At 37.7% G+C, this 17296-nt stretch overlaps 1 protein-coding gene across 1 annotated transcript in view; it reads right to left on the bottom strand.

Moving 5' to 3' along the window:
* Positions 1-17296, bottom strand: part of LOC133518725 (zwei Ig domain protein zig-8-like) — a 698354-nt gene that overhangs the window by 603993 nt on the left and 77065 nt on the right. The window lies entirely within an intron of this gene.

The following is a 17296-nucleotide window of genomic DNA, read 5'->3' as shown; positions in this document are numbered from 1 at the left end:
AAGATCATCGGCTTCATAGGCAGGATCACTACTGACTAGGCCAGACCCGTCGTCACTCATAACACATCATATCAACTCAGAACATGCACTAATTAATGCGTGAACATGCCCAAATATGAAGGCCAGCCACACTCAACCCCATCAAAGAGGTGACCAAGAAACTATGTGGCCAATACATACCTAGAACTGAGCGCGGCGACGCCTCGGTGTAACAAGAATCATCCTTAAACCAACTTGTACATACGTAGATGAAACCCATTCCACGTAAGCCTGTTTAAACGAGACCCACAATAAATAAATGGAGTAAATTAAAGACTAACGGTAACTTATTTCGTTTGAGGGCGTAATTTGAGGGTAAGGCGTTTATTATGTGACTTTATTAGTAATTTGTCTGTAAATGACGTTTATTTATGTTACAAAGTGTTTGGAATTAGGGATCTTGTAGCTAAGAATGGAATGTTTATTTGGAAAACGAAACAATAATACATACAAGAAAGGAAAAACGATTAATGTCACCAGTGTCACCTGCAATAATATACACAAAGAAGGCCACAATGTGTGACGCGCTCTTATTGCGCACAGTGGATCGAAATGAATAAAAAATGGACATTCGCATTTTTTTCCAAAAATCCTATTTTAAAAAATGCTCTTCGGTTGAAAATGATATGAGAAATAAAAAATGTTATATAATTTTTTTCAAAATGAGGCTTATTTTAAGCAGAAAAAAATAAAATGTGTTTTCTTTATATGAAACTGAAAAATAGGTATCTTATTGTAAGAAAACCGTAACCGATCCCGCTTTTAAACCTTCATCTTGTTACCCCCTGCTGGGGTGTAGGGCTCGAACCATTTTCTTCCACTGACTCCGGTCCTGGGCAGCTTGGGTAACCTCCTCCCACCCCATCCCCAATACACCCAACTCTTGCTCCACGGAACGGCGCCAAGTAGATTTAGGGCGACCATTTTTCCGTTTTCCGGGCATCTTCCAGGTCAGGGCCTTGGATAGGTGGGTGTCAGGCTTACTGAGGATATGCCCAATCCAATGCCATTTGCGCGTTTGGATCTCCTTATGTACGGGTGCTTGTCCGGTTATTCTCCATACGCAAATGGATTAACTTAGAAAAAATTGTCATTGTGCGCCATTTGTGCGCGGCAAAAGGAACGGGCTTAGCATATGCTGCATCAGCCATTTCATTACACATTGACTGCGCGGCGCTGATTTTCAGTCCGTCCCTTTCACTGAACCACATTGATATGACACAATGACACATTTACAATCCGAACGTGCATTTATATCAGATTGATATTTAACATTTAACTGATGTCAATGTTCAATTATCGTTCATTTCACTCGAGTTTCAAATATCATTCTGATGTCAGTGTACGTTCGAATTAAAAAAATAAATATTAAAAGGACATTATCAAATATCAAATATCAAACATTTATTCAGCAAATAGGCCACAGGGGCACTTTTACATGTCCATTTTTACAAACAATAAATAAAAAATAAAAAAACAATTACAAATATCGAATCTATGAAATAATAAATACTTTATTAGAGATGCATACTATCTCTAAATGTCAAATTACACAAAAAAAACTATGATAAAAAAATAAAACCATAAAATACTAAAATTCTTTAGAGATGTATAAGTCTCTAAGTGTCAGAGATAAAATATAAAAAAGATATTAAATTATCCTTAGAGATGTAGAGGGTCGCCAAGGCTTGAATTCTTATATAAATAATTAAAAGACAAAAAAATTAAAACAGACAAGAACCGAATGAAGTGTCTCAAGTTAATGTCACTCAAAAGTAAAATTACATACTTTAACATAACCTGTACCCCGTGTAAGCTTAAACAGACCGGTCTCCACAAACAGCACCCGTTCACGAGTATGACGTGTATCTCAGCCATCTTACACAAATTGACTAAGTCCCACGGTAAGCCAAGAAAGCTTGTGTTGTGGGTGCTCAGATAACGATATATATAATATACAAATACATAGAAAACATCCATGACTCAGGAACAAATATCTGTGCTCATCACGCAAATAAATGCCCTTACCGGGATTCGAACCCAGGACCATCGGCTTCACAGGCAGGGTCACTACCCACTAGGCCAGACCGGTCGTCAAAATTGGCCTGTTATTCTTTCCAATACATCTCATATTCTAAGTGCGTTACCGGCTTTTAAGTTGATACGCTCTTTTTTGAAGATTTGAAGTTCATATTGGTCCGGAAACCGCAGGCGGCAGTTCATTCCACAGTTTAGCTGTGCGAAGCAGGAAGTTTCTCGAGTTACTGGGTTCTATTAAACGTGAAACTAACGTCATAAATTGTCATTTCCACCCAGCCTGTGATTGCAGTCGTAAACACATCAGTCTAACACGTGTTTTCCCATACACAACCCAATCTAAAAGAACTTAACAGCCAATATTTTCCTATTAAGGATCAACCTTTGCTAAACTACAAAACAACCGTCAATATATGTTAAGTCCAATCTCCATACAAATTTCGTAGTCACGTACGCCCTTTTGCGTGTACAATGTTATAGTTGGTGTATAATTAAAGGAAGGTAGTATCTTCATGCAGATTTCATAGTGGACCTGTGCACATACGTCGTTTTGTTTCCGGGCGGGGCGTTGAACGAGGCGGAAATTGCGAAGCGCCTGCACTTTAGTGTACACGTGCGAATGTAATCTTGGAAATAGTTTTATAGTGATGTTACTATACTCTGTATCTTTAGGTAGTTAAATAAATGGAAACAATACATTTTCGGGTACTTGAAACATTTATCAGTTAACCAGCTAAATAGAAAACTGCCTGGATCTGTTCCTTCATCGTTCTGGCTTTAACCTATTTCATTTAATCGTGTAATGTTTTCATCTACCCTCAAATGGCTAAATATTCAATCTCTTTTTAGGTTATTTACTAGGGCGAAGTAATAGCAAATATTACAAAACGTAATTACTATTGATTAATGAAATCATCCCGATGTATTTCTATTAACAAAATAGCACGACTACAGCAGCTTCGTTGTTACGTACGTTTGAATAAGTAATATATCGTAGTAAAACTTCTGTAAGTTTTGGCACATCGAGTTAAATTAATTGACTTGAAGAATTTTCTGTTAAATACCTAAAGATACAGACTATAAGGCTGGGAATATTTCGGGAGACGTGTTGAGAATATTTCCATCTTACAAAGGGAGATTAGAAAGTTATAATTTTTCATTAAAGAACATCAAGGAAAACTTAACCAGATACTTTTGCATTTCAATGTTTAGGAATAAAAGCGCATCCTTTATTTTATTTTTATTTTATTTTAATGTAACATGTTTTAATAAAGTTTAATAGATCAAACTATAAACATGAATAAAGTAGAGCTAAAAAGAGACCCATAATTCGGACACCAAATTAGGGAATAAAATAGAGAATATTTCTAGAAACGGAAATACACAGGACAACAATATTAAAAAAGTTTTTGCGTAAAAAGGTCAAAACTGACTTCAATATATAAATAAGATAACACCATTTCCAAACTTAGAAGGGAATAAAGTCTTCCGTTTGTAAACTAATATGCGTTTAACTTCAGAAATTAAGATCTGTGTCAACATTGTGTTAACGTTTACAATATTACAAGTTATAAGTAAAGGACGATAAAATGTAATTATACACAAATGTATTGTTTTTATAAACAAAGGAATATTGTACGGTTAGTTCAAGACAGTGTACAGTTATACGGCTCTTGTAAGGCGATAAGCTAGACTTTATAAAGAGCTACACGCGGGTATAGTTGTGGTGTTCTCGAGAATGTTCTCCATTTACAAAGGGGAATATTCTCGCGCGAGAACATTCTCCATACAAAACGGAGAACATTCTTGAGAACATTACAACTGTTGCGAATGCAACTTATTATTGTATAAAATCAATGCAGTAGCTAAACGCAGCCGTCGGGCTCGGCCAGTATTCGGAGGCTTTTCAAAAGCACCAATAGGAGCGCTCCACATATTCTGTATCGCGGCCAATTAGAAGCATATAAATTTAAACTACCTTTTTGTACTGATCACATATTGCAAGCCACTCTTTCATCATCCTCCATACTATCAACACCCACTTTTCTACACTGAACCGTTTTGGCAAGAGCCCTAAACCAGTACCTTTTGGAAGATTATACTTCACTTTATTATAAATCAAAGTTTTATTTGAGTCGAGATCCTGACCTGCACGGCGGCTACACAACTATACACGCGGATAACCCGGCGACCATTTTCTTCTTCTTTATCCGTACACTTCCACATTAGTTTACTGCATAATACACTTTAAACAACGTTAATGAGCAAAAACAAAGAAATTAATCACGACGCGATATCACCAATATGGCGGTCGACAGGCTCTTTCAAAAGACATCATCAATTTCGCTGGAAATAACAAAACAACTTTTATTCAAAATGGCACAGACGTGTTTTGAAATTGAATATTTGGCAAAAACTATTTTCGGGCGCTGTTGCTAGACAATTGTCGAGGTAAACCGCCAGTCAATAATCCGATGATGGATTCTGGCCGCCTGCGGTCCGGCCAATCAGAGGGCGGGTTTATTCTCATCGCTTGCGTGAACCAGTATACGTGACCTTGATCTAAGGTCCGTCCATACCTAGCAAATGTATCAAGTCGCTAGCGTTAAACGGCCCGATTCGAAGAAGATACGATAAGTTCTGGCTTAGATAAGTTCTCATTTAGATATCACACACACACAGAAGCAGCTCGATTCGAGCAACCAATGTCACTTTGACGTTAGAAACATCGTAAATAGATCTTATTGGGATCACAGCGGAATCGAAATAATCGTCCTTGAGAACTAAGGTCCGTCCATACCTGACAAAAGGGCCACGTCGCTAGTGCACACTTACGGTGTGATTCGTGTTCTTCTGTCACACTCACTGAACGAAAGCGTGAGCGAGACGGATGTGTGTACTCGTCCCCGGGATATCATGTTTTTTAATTTTTAATTTGTTGTAAGTTTTAACCAAAAAGTGATCGACAAGTTCCCTCAAAAATATATATAATTTTCAAATTTCAAGTTTTTGTGCATAAATTAGAAATTTTTAGTTCGTGATTTCTTTCGCCAAAAAAATCAGGATTAAAATCTATGAACTTTTATCTATAATTTTTTTTGCCAATCGTATTGTGATTTAAAAAAAGCAATAAATCTCTGTTCTCTGAAACTACGGCACTTTAAATTCGCGCACTGCTCGCGCGCACCACACGTATAACTAACAATGTCCGAAGATATTTTTTTTACCAGGATATAGAATATAAAACTACTTGACACGCCAGCGCGCGTAAAACTTATGAAGAAGAAAATATGCGGGCACTTACTAAGTATCTAGCCAAGTACCTTTGTATAGCGCGTTCTACAGATGTGGTCGCATCTTAACCAGCTCTGTTTATGCTTTAATACGCTTTAGAAAATTAAAACCCAAAATTTCGTTATCTATCGCTCGAATACAGTGTTGCAGGCGTCCATAGGTTGCGGTGACTGCTTACCATCAGGTAGGCCGTATGCTTGTTTACCACTGACGTGGTATTTAAAAAAATGCAAAAGTTACAGAAAGGCAGATAACGAAATTTCGATTTTCGCTTTCGCGGTAGGCCCTCTTGCTGGGCAAGCGATCGAAATTGCGTCCCTGTATCCGGGCCGCGGAACTACGGCAGACATGGCGGCGGTGGCGCTAACATACAAATCACTTAGAATCCGTTGTTCTATTTACCGTATGATACGAAGCGTGTACGCTTAATCATTAAGGTTGCCTTTCTTTTGAGGCATAGATGTACGGAGATGAGTGATGTGAGGGAATCACCCAATAGCGGTTGTAATTTCTCCGATCCACTGGATTACTTGATTATTAGTTGACCAGGTTGGTCTCCTCTCATAACCCTTAATTTTCGCCTCAGTGCAAGAGGCAGCCGAGGCGTTGCAAAAGTATATACCCACTTTATGAATGAATTTCATTCGTAAAATAGGTATGCACTTCTTCATCTGTGTGTATTGTAAAGGTTACCTTTACAGCCTTGGTGACTGGCAGTTACATATTTGAATTGAGAATCAGATCTCGCTGTCAGATGGAACGGGTATGCGAGCGGGCATTCTAGAACAGACAGCCATTAAGTCTGGTCGTATTGTACGTAGCGAATAATCTTATAAAAATATATAAAGACAGCCCGAACAAGTGTGTTTTAATTATCTTCCACATCCTCCCTGCTAGAGCTCCCCTTCTTACAGTATCTTAATAGTTGAAAAAACAGCTAGTAAGTATGTAAAATCCTCACGAGCAAAATATCTCCGTCAAGCAACTAATCCAGACCGGGTATTTCTTGATTGACGGAATAGTAATAACTGCAGAGTTAGTGCTAAGCGAAATTTCCGCTCTCAACGCTTCGCGATCCGACGGAAGCACATTGGAGAGCTATCGCAACTTAGTGAACCAAATTTAATTGAATAATTTTACATTTATATGAATTTTGAACAGTACTCGTTATCAAGATCAGTGATTCTTAGTTCTATGAATTTAAACTCCTCGATATGGGTCATATCTAGTCCAGCAATCTTATATTTCAGCAAGGAAACTAAGCGGAAATGGAGTCAGTTATTTTGTATTCATTTTTGTTCATCGTATTGGCTTACGTAGCTATAAAAAACGATGATGCCCTACCTGACACTGTTTTAATAGTCTGTAATAAATTTAAAGGTCAATAATGATGATTTTTGCTTTTGACCGAGCCTTAGCGAAGGTCTACGTTTCAGCTTGGGCAAAAATGATGTATGTCCGGATGTTCTCTGCAGGTCGCAATTCTCAACAGATTTTTACGAAATTTTGTGAGCGAAGGTTCGATGATTAAATATAATTATTTTGTCGATTCAATTTTTCTTTTTTTTTACCCTTTGAACGCCTTATGTCATAAGCACAAACATCACTCAAATGGAAAGATCCCGGGCGCAAGGATAGCAAATGCCTATAGTTATCCTTGGCACTGTGGGCACGACAAATCTTTCCATCAGCCTTGCAATATGCTGATTTATTCCTCATACTTCACCCAATGGTTGGTGGTTGATGTTTGATTTCCAGCATTCTGCAAGTCTGCCAGCCTTTGGGCCAAAGGGCCTTACACCCAACATAGGGCTCAGTTTTAGAAAACTACTTGACTTCAAACCTACGTGGAGCTTGTTCTTCAGCCTTCTTGGGGTGTCGAATTTAATAATAGATCTACACTTTGTCAATTTATAATTATGTCGTGTCTGAATTTGACTCTCTTGCAACTCGGCCTTCGGCTTCGCACCGAAGTCTTAACAGGTTTTCAAGGATCGGAATTTGTCACCCTTGCTGCCCGAGCTCTTGCACACCAGATTTGTTTGCGACGTATTGCACACGGTCAAGCTGCAGAGCCGCGATCGTGCGAACTAATTGTCAAAGTTTTATGACAAAAAAACTGGTGACGGAATCAAAGGCTAAAGTGCAGGTTCGGGGCCCCACGAAGGCCGAAAACCAAAAGCATACGGTTTTATTTGAACCAGAGGTTTCCTTTAGCAGAATTAATCTTTGTTTTCCTAAGACCTAATTAAGGTTCTAAGTCACGTTTGGTATCATTTTCGACAAAATCTAAAATGTAGATCATACCAAATTTCATTCAAATAGGTGCAGCGGTTATTGATTCCCCACAATAATTTCCACCCTTCTTTACACACCCTTAGCGATATTTTTTTAGATTAAAACTATCCTATGCTCTTTCTCGGGACTCAATCTCTATACCAAATTTCAAATAAGCGGTTCAGCGGTTGAAACGGGAATATTAAAAAATAATGTAAATTTTACGTTTCCACTTCGGAATGGTGTCAATGTGATACCATACTCTTAAATGAATTCGGCATTCCTGATTTATACGAAAACGATACCAAACATAGCCTACTGGCTTAACTGATGTAGATATCAAGATAAAGTTGAGAGAGCCCCCCCCCCCCCCCCCTCGTCTAAAAAATGTACACTACAAAACTTGGTGGCTCCACTTCTTAACGAAATGAACCCTAGGGTCCTAAGGACCAATCCTGCCAAAGGAAATCTTCGGTTCGAAACGCTTTATTTCATGGGCTGCAACTACCTCTAATCAAGTTGCCCTTTTGAGCGAGGCCAAATGCCGAGCAGCAGGAGAACCATGATCACATTGGTTCAATTTCATTAGGGGTTATTCATGCTCGGCTTTTTACTTTATGCAAAAGTTGGCCTTAAGCCTCACATAAACTTGTGTCCCATGTGTCCAAATCCAGGCTTTCGTCACTCGCGGCTGGGCCTTATGCCTTGTTTACAATTCGCCATTGGTTTTTTGATAGCGCGCCGCCATCAGACACTCCGGACGTCCAACCTTATGAGGACCTCAGCCTTCGGCCTCATTCACACATTTTGACAATTCCAAATTTGCTTTTTTGCAGCGCGGCCTTTTTTCCTCATACGTAAAAGCGCCGATGGGACCGCGCTTTCAGCCTTATGAAGAGCTCGGCTTTCGACTTTGTTTTTAATACACTTGGCCATCGGGTTTTGCCAGAGCTCTACTGAAGCTCGACCTTTGGCCTCACATGAATGCGCTTCTTAGAAAAGCTCTCTTTCCAACCCTGTGTGGAGCTCGGCCTTAGTCCTAGCTTACACTGGGTATCTTTTTCAGACAGTTACAAAACCCAGCTCTCTCGCAACTCCGCCTTTTGGTCTTGCTCGGAAGCGCCAAGTAGACACTCCAGATCTTCAACCTTATGAAGAGCATGGCCTTTGGATTCGTTTTTGGCCTTTTGCCACCATTGGTTCAATTCCAAGCACAGTTATCCTGCAGTTCGGCCTTCGGCCTCGCACGATAGCCCGCCACGGTAGAAAGAACTGAGGGTCAACCGCGAACCACGTTCGAAGTGTTGTCTCCCTGTCACACTTATGTACGAATTTACAAGTGCGATAGAGGAAACATGTCGAACGTGGTTTGCGGTAGGCCCTCTTGGTCTCAGTACTTATGTAACTTTCGGGTTACTTTTGGTCAGGTGTATAATTCAGTGTAAATCTCGGGGTCATGTTACTTCTAGGGTTTGTTTGTGAAGTGAACCAAACAGGTTTTAATCACATAGTTAGCCTAATCTCAGTCATTTGGTTCACATATGCTTTGATGAAGGTAACATTGGGATGGCGACTGCACCAGCATTACTGTTGCAACGTTACAGCTGCAGCACTGTCAATTTCCTTGATAAAATAAGTAATGGATTGAAAATACGAGTACTAATTGCAGCAGTAATGCGAACAAACGAGTCGAGTGCGAGTAATGTGGATGCATGAACGTCACTTAGTTTACCAAGATTCAATGTAGTCAATGTAATCTGGATGAGCCTATGGAGAGGGAGCACCAAGATCTAGAAATGCTTAGGGCATCAAAATATCTTAATCCGGCACTGTCGAAGACTCACTCATAATAAGGTCAGTGTGAATATATTATTGGAATATTAGCATGTAAACATGTTTGTGAACACCACCGTAAGTAGTGTTCGATTACTTCTATGTTTCCTAGTTATCCAAAAAACGAATTAATAAAGCCTTCACCAAAACCCCAAATCTTGAACAGGATCAATCACTGAAAAAAATGACAACAAACTTAATCAATCGGCCATCAGAGACCCTCGGGCTGATGGATGATCCTAATTAACTTAACAAATAGTCCGGTAAAGAAAATTATCCGAAAAAATCTGAGTAATAAAGTGTAGATTATGAGGCTGGTAAAATAATGATAGGTAAATTGGAGGGTAGCCTCCAGGTAGGGTCCAGGGTATCAGTCACGTAAACTGAAGACCGGTTCGAACCCATCTTCGTTTTGAAGGCTTAGTCATATTTTTTTAGTACCTGACATCTATTTTTTATTTATTTATGCCTTGTACTTTAATTGGACGATCATTACGAGATACCTAAGAATAAGTACCTACTCATATTGACATATTTTCCATAATTATTTTATTTGAGATTGTATAATTATATTATTTGACATTGTTAATTATTTAGTTTATTTTTAAATTGGTAATGTATGTTAATGTAGCTTAGTTTAGGATAATTAATTTTGTAGTATTATTGTGTTATTTATTAATATTAGACGCGTCTTTAATAGTGGTACTATTATATTTCACAGCTTTTATTTGTATATGAAAATATAGTTATACCTATTAAATATGGTACTTAATATAGTTACTTGGTATTGTTTTATTTTATTAATTATTTTAATTTTAACATAAACATGCATTAGAAACAAGATTTTTACGCCAAATACTGGCTGATTGTGACGCACTTTATATAACATAATAAACATCATTTCTAATACTCACTTTCGTACAATAAATGATTTATATCTGTAAGCTCAAGAATGCATCCTTGAAATTAACGGACCATAAAAAACACCGCTCAGGGATTAGTGATCATGACTAACTGCTACAAGTTAAAACCATATTTTTATTTATTACTGGAAGAAAATTTTCAGACAACATTTAAAAGATCATTGGTATTAGTACTTAATGGAATACAAGGTGTAATAAAAATATTAGCAAAAGTTTTTTTTTTTTTTAACATTTACATTTATTATAAGTAAGTAAATATTCTTTATTGCACCACAAAGAAAACAAATTTAAAAACAGATTTACAATGTAAAGATAGGTAGCAACAGGCGGTCTTCAGTCAGGCAGATAGCCCAGCTTGTGCGAATGTTAAGTAAACGTCATAATTTCATAAAAAAATTACGTTTAATATCGCTGCCAACTTATCTTGGTCTAATTCTAGTGGGCATTATTTTAAGGGCATATTCGGTATCGTGTTCTGATTAGGAAAAAGTAGAAGAAAAATGTTAGCCTTTGTAAGAATTGGACGACTTGGAAGACCTCCCCCTAGAAATAAAGAAAAATATTCAAGTCCATTTTTTTTCTTCCACTTTTTCCTAATGATAACACGATTTTTTTTAATATAACGATAGGCAGGCGTTTGACCACGATCTCACCTGATGGTAAGTGGTGATGCGGTCTACGGTGGAGCACGCTTACCTATGAGATACCTATTTACCCTAGCCTTGAAGACACGATACCAAATCTTAAACGGGTCCCCACTAATTTAGTTACACCCCGTATTGAACTTGGGTAGTTTTTCGGTATACTCAAAATAATTTTATTGCTACAGCTACAGTGCAACTTCCTAAGCAGATCGGACTGCCCAAATACCCAACCGAGTGACTAGAGGTTTGATTGTGATATCGGCAATATATCTTTGTGTACTCGGAGCAATAACATTTGAATATACCCTACCATATAACTTGTTGTGTAAGCTAGATGTGGTTTATGTTACTTGTTCTTATATTACCTACAAACTATACTGAATAATTGGCGCCAGGGCTCGGAAACCGGTTAATTTTCCAAACCGCTCGAAAAACCGGTTTTTATGAGAACAGTTCCTTTCCAGCAGCAGTTTCAGCAAATTAACCGGTTTAGAGCAACAAAAACTAGATTATTCCTATATCAGCGTCAATGTTTACGCGGCATACCACCAGGCCGGCCGGCCGTTTCGTTTGTCGTCGAATAAACCGATTTTTGGGGTACAATAAAGTTCGTTAAACGTTCGCGTTCTTATAAAAGTTCGGAGGAAAACCGAAATAACTGGTATTTACTGGTATTTCATAAACCGATTCCGAGCTTTGATTAGCGTATAGGGTCGAGTTCACAAGCATATAAACAAGAACGTTCCAAAAATATATTAACACGACTGTATCGTCAGCCTTGTGTCATTGTTAACCAAGGAATGAAAAGCACCCATTTCTGTCGAGGTAGTTTGTAAAACACCGAGACTGAAATGGTGCCTTTAACCCGAGTTAAAAACTACTTTTCATTTCGAATAAGAAAATAAATACATGTGTATTAAAAACTCATGACATAAACTTACATACTTCTTAAGGGTACGTTTAATTAACAATTTAGGTAAATGTTTCGTTATTTATGGAATGAGGAGTTAAATACAAATACAAATCTTTTATTTCCGAAATAAAATAATAACAGTATTACATTTATGCTGGCCCCCACACTAGGCATAGCCTGTCCTGTGATGGACATACTTAATCTCAGAATGTAAACTATCCAACAAATCCTGTTAAACCAAATTTGCATTGCTTATCGTAAAAAATCGCATATAACCGATTTGCAAAACCAAAGTGATTCCAAGTGTTCCGTGAACAAAGTTTTGTACGAACCACTAAAAATAACAAAAACATTACTTGCTGTGTAAACTGCCCTGGTATAGAAACGTATCACTTTTTGCACACCTTGTAGAACAACAATGACCCACTTTCAGAGCTTTGGCTCGTAAAAATACTTGTGAACATGTGAACTCGAATTTTTTTTGCATCTATAGTCCTCCTTACTCACTCACTCACTCTCTCTCTCACTCTCTGTCACTTAATGATCAATTACTAAACAAATAAAAATGTGAATATTAAAACAGTTTTCACATTAAACTTCGTCAAATTGGTTATTGACCGAGCATTACCAAAGGTCTCCATTTCAGCTTGAAATTTTGTAAGCAGGTTCAATGATTAAATAGATTCGTTTAGTTGATAAAAAAAAATTGGGGACAATCTTACACAGATCGTCCTAGCCCCAAACTAAGCAAAGCTTGTACTATGGGTACAAGGTTACGATATTTATACGCATATAGATAAATAGATACTTATATACATAGAAAATACCCATGACACATGCACAAATATATCTCTGCGTTCATCACACAAATAAACGCCCTTACCGGGATTCGAACCCAGGAACATCGGCTTCATAGGCAATGAACCTTTATTACCCACTAGGCCAGACCAGTCGTCAGTTGATTCAGTTTTTGTTTTTTTAGAATAGCGGAGTTTATTTAGTTTTAGACTATGCTCGCGAGGTCTACAGCTCACAGAGCCTAGTTAAGTAAATATTAAGGTACTTCTTGTGTGGGTTCTGGATGATCTTTTTCTACAGTAATGTAAAATAAGTGTTCCGTGAACAAAGTTTCATACGGAACACTAAGACCTCGTTCCCACCATGTCGTCTGTCGGGACGATTTTTTATCGTGTGTCGTAGCGGCAGAACATTTTATATGAAACTATTCACACTCGTCCGACAACGATTTTGTCATATCAGCTCACAGAGCCTAGTTAAGTAAATATTCTAGCGAAAAATTTAATGCACTTCTGCAACTACAGACAATCTTAATTTAACCAACCATGTCAACAGTTGTTTTGTTGCCTTTGATATAAGATTGATTTCCGATGTATTTATGCTCACAGTTTATGAAACTATCAATGATTTTGGAAGATTTGCTCTACTTTTTTTAAAGTCTTTATTTTCATTTTACATTAAAAAATCAAAATATATGATATAAAATACGCTAAAATCATAAAAAAAACTAGAGCACATTCAATACTATTATGAATATATTCGTAAACTGTGCACTTAAAAATATAGAAATTCGCAGAGATACTCAGGGCACCTCAGGGCAACAACAAAAATATGTTTTTTGTAGAGCTGTTATTCAATCATATCTCGATTGAGTAACACATATCGAAATTCCGGACAGGTTTATACATTTCAATTTACTAATTATTACACCGTGGCCTTAATATTTTCGAATAACATGTTTAATTAGCGATCCACGAGTATCATCTGCTCAGGGCATCAATAATTAATTTTTGTTTAATTTTCACTTGACATCTGACACGCAAATATATCCAATTTATTCTGAAATAACCAGCTTCTGCCATGTTTATTTTAATACTGATAACTGCCTGCGATTCCGTATTACACGTATTTACGCTGAAAGAAATATGATCTATCGAGCATATATTAAATGATTTTCATTAAAATAAACTGTTTTATACAATATCAAATACAACACAGTAGCCTAAACTGTTTGAACATTTATAAGTATTGAAAAAACGATCTTAAACATTACCGTAATACGCAAAACAGTACCTAAAATTTACTGTAACGCCTTAACTGCTTTACGGACCGTACAATTTACTACTTTGTTCGATAAGCTCATATGGAACTGTTTAAAACATTAAACGTTAAGGCAATTTCAATTGTTTTTAATGTATTTTATCTCAGTGTAACACAAAGGCGTCCACACAAACTTTCATACTTTTTTTAGAAATCATTTCATTAAGTAAATAACATGTAAATGCCAGTTCTAAAATAAATGTGTCATACTTTTTGCCACTTTAAGTAGCAAACAGTAAAAATAGTTGTATAGATCGTGTCATTTACGAAGACGCGTGCCTTGACTCGTATTGTCGTATTATTAAAAGTTAGATTTGACAAATCTGCGCGTCAATCCACGATGACGTAGACGATAGTTATCTTGGCTAGGCCCCCAGGTTCCAAGGTGTAGGCCAACCACACTAATTCCGCAGCCACATATACACATATTGTCCTTTACTACCACCCCGGCCTTGTTTTTCAACGTTTTAAGCTACATTTATGTTACAAAAAGCGATCAAATCCTACTCTTCTTTTCTTCTATTGCCATCTCCTACCGGAGGTCGGCTATCATGAGGGCTAAACGGACTTTAGACACAGCTGCGTAAGGCAAACCATGTTCGAAGATTTTTGAGCCATGAGTTGGTACTTCTCGTGTGGGTTCTGGATGATCTTTTTCTACAGTAATGTAAAATAACCAATTTGCAGGACCGAAGTTATTCCATAAGTGTTCCGTGAACAAAGTTTTATACGGAACACTAAGACCTCGTTCCCACTATGTCGTCTGTCGGGACGATTTTTTATCGTGTGTCGTTGCGGCAGAACATTTTATATGAAACTATTCACACTCGTCCGACAACGATTTTGTGTCGGTTCCGACATAAAATATCGTGTGTTTTGTCAGCCCTCCGTCCGGAAAAAAATCGTGTCGGATGGCACTGTTCACATGATGTCGGATGTCAGGCCGACCCCGCCCGCGCCGCACCCCCTGTGCCTCCCGCGCATCGCTGCCGCTCGCTAATCGCATCGCGCATACACATTTTGGCGCGCAAGCAGAGTTGTTGCGTACAGAAGCCTCGTTTGACTGTCGTATGGCACCAGCTGCGGTCGTGCCGACAGCCGACTAGTGTGAACAGATGCGCCGACACCCGATTAAAAATCGTCCCGACAGACGACTAGTGTGAACAGAGGCGCCGACACCCGATTAAAAATCGTCCCGACAGACGACTAGTGTGAACAGAGGCGCCGACACCCGATTAAAAATCGTCCCGACAGACGACTAGTGTGAACAGAGGCGCCGACACCCGATTAAAAATCGTCCCGACAGACGACTAGTGTGAACAGAGGCGCCGACACCCGATTAAAAATCGTCGCGACAGACGACATAGTGGGAACGAGCTCCTAAAAGTAAAGTTACCGATATTACCTGAACATACGCCTACATTTTTTATCGACACCACTACTAAATTAGAGTGCTCCACTATTCTATTTCCGTCGCCATTTCTACTTTCACAGCGAACAGTAAAGCTGTCAACAATACTAATGCGATGCCATACTCCATATGCCCTTTTTGACAGAATAGGGATGGGACATTATTAATTAAATTACAATGGTTTCTTTTTGTTTTGATCTATTTATTGATAATTTACATATATTTAGTTGATATGTTTTGGAATTAATTGCTGATTTATTTCTTAGTTTGTAGGTATTAATTAAGGGTTGTATTTCATTATGTCATTTATATAATTTTTTTATGTGATATATTACTCAAAGCGGGAATTTTATTTTTAATAATAATATCATCTGACATTTGTAGGACACTTTTTTTGTTGTTTTCGACAAAAAAGATAAATCACAATATAACTAATCTTGTATTATGTATATTACTGACTAATTATGTATATGTTTGTGTTGTGTTCTTGTTTGTGTTATTATATTTACATTATGTATACATTTAAACATTTATGTTTTAATTTATTCTTTAGGTATTAGATTGAATTTCCATTGCAGTATTTATTCACTAAAAAAAATGACGTGAACAAACACGACGGCCGACCACACACGTTTGACGACCGGTCTAGCCTAGTGGGTAGTGACCCTGCCTACAAAGCCGATGGTCCTGGGTTCAAGTTCAAATCCTGGTAAGGGCATTTATTCGTGTGATGAGCATGGATACTTATTTGTTCCTGAGTCATGGGTGTTTTCTATCTATTTAAGTATTTATAAATATTTATATATTATATATATCGTTGTCTAAGTACCCTCAACACAAGCCTTATTGAGCTTACTGTGGGACTTAGTCAATTTGTGTAATAATGTCCTATAATATTTATTTATTTAAACAACATTCGTCAACTCTTTTTTACTAAATTTATACTAAGTTTGGATGAAGGCAATTAATCAAAAAATTGTTAAATGTTGTGTCCTTATACTACGTCCAAAAAAGAGGGCACTGTAAATGTCATCTCGTTCTGTGTGGTAGGGCACACCACAACGGATGTCATTCCAGATCTAAAGCAGAGCCCAACAGGGGAAGTACCTCCATCTTACAGAAAACCGCAGCCAAATAACACTAGACCCTACTCCTAGTGTTGTGTTCCTGCCGATGAGTTCAACGAGGGTGCGGAGTGTTAGGGTCAGCAAAACGCATGTAACTCCTCAGGAGTTGCAGGCGTCCATAGGCTACGGAGACTTCTTACCATCAGGCGAGCCGCATGCTTGTTTGCCACCGACGTAGTATAAAATGCGAGTTACAGGATAAATGGAACGTGCACCTGACGTCGAACCAACATAAGAATGATGTTGAAATCATATCAGTTAGCTGTCATTCGCGCGGGCGTTTCGCTCGCACTAATAAAATATAATAAAAATAAAAAAAAATCATACTAATACTTGTGCAGACAAGTCTAAGCGAAATGAACGCGCGAATGACAAGTAACTGATATGATTTCAATATCATTCTCATGTTGATTCGATGTCAGGTACACGTTCGAATTGGCCTATAGACACAGTTTTAGTAACGTTTGATTATACTCCCTAAGTCAAGACTCACGATTTTTGAATGAAATGAAAATCATTTATTTCGAGCTAAAAACTCATATAGTGTTAGTACATACAACAATTATTATTTATCTACCTATATATCTAAGTTAGTATAATATAAACAAAACAATAAATACCTAAAACTACTTAACATAATCTATGTCGATGATGCTATGATGATGATTTTTATTATTCAT

Source organism: Cydia pomonella, chromosome 6 (assembly GCF_033807575.1).
Source record: "Cydia pomonella isolate Wapato2018A chromosome 6, ilCydPomo1, whole genome shotgun sequence".
Classification (NCBI taxonomy): domain Eukaryota; kingdom Metazoa; phylum Arthropoda; class Insecta; order Lepidoptera; family Tortricidae; genus Cydia; species Cydia pomonella.
Note: the sequence above shows the minus strand (reverse complement) of the source record. Positions and strands in the feature narration are given on the sequence as shown.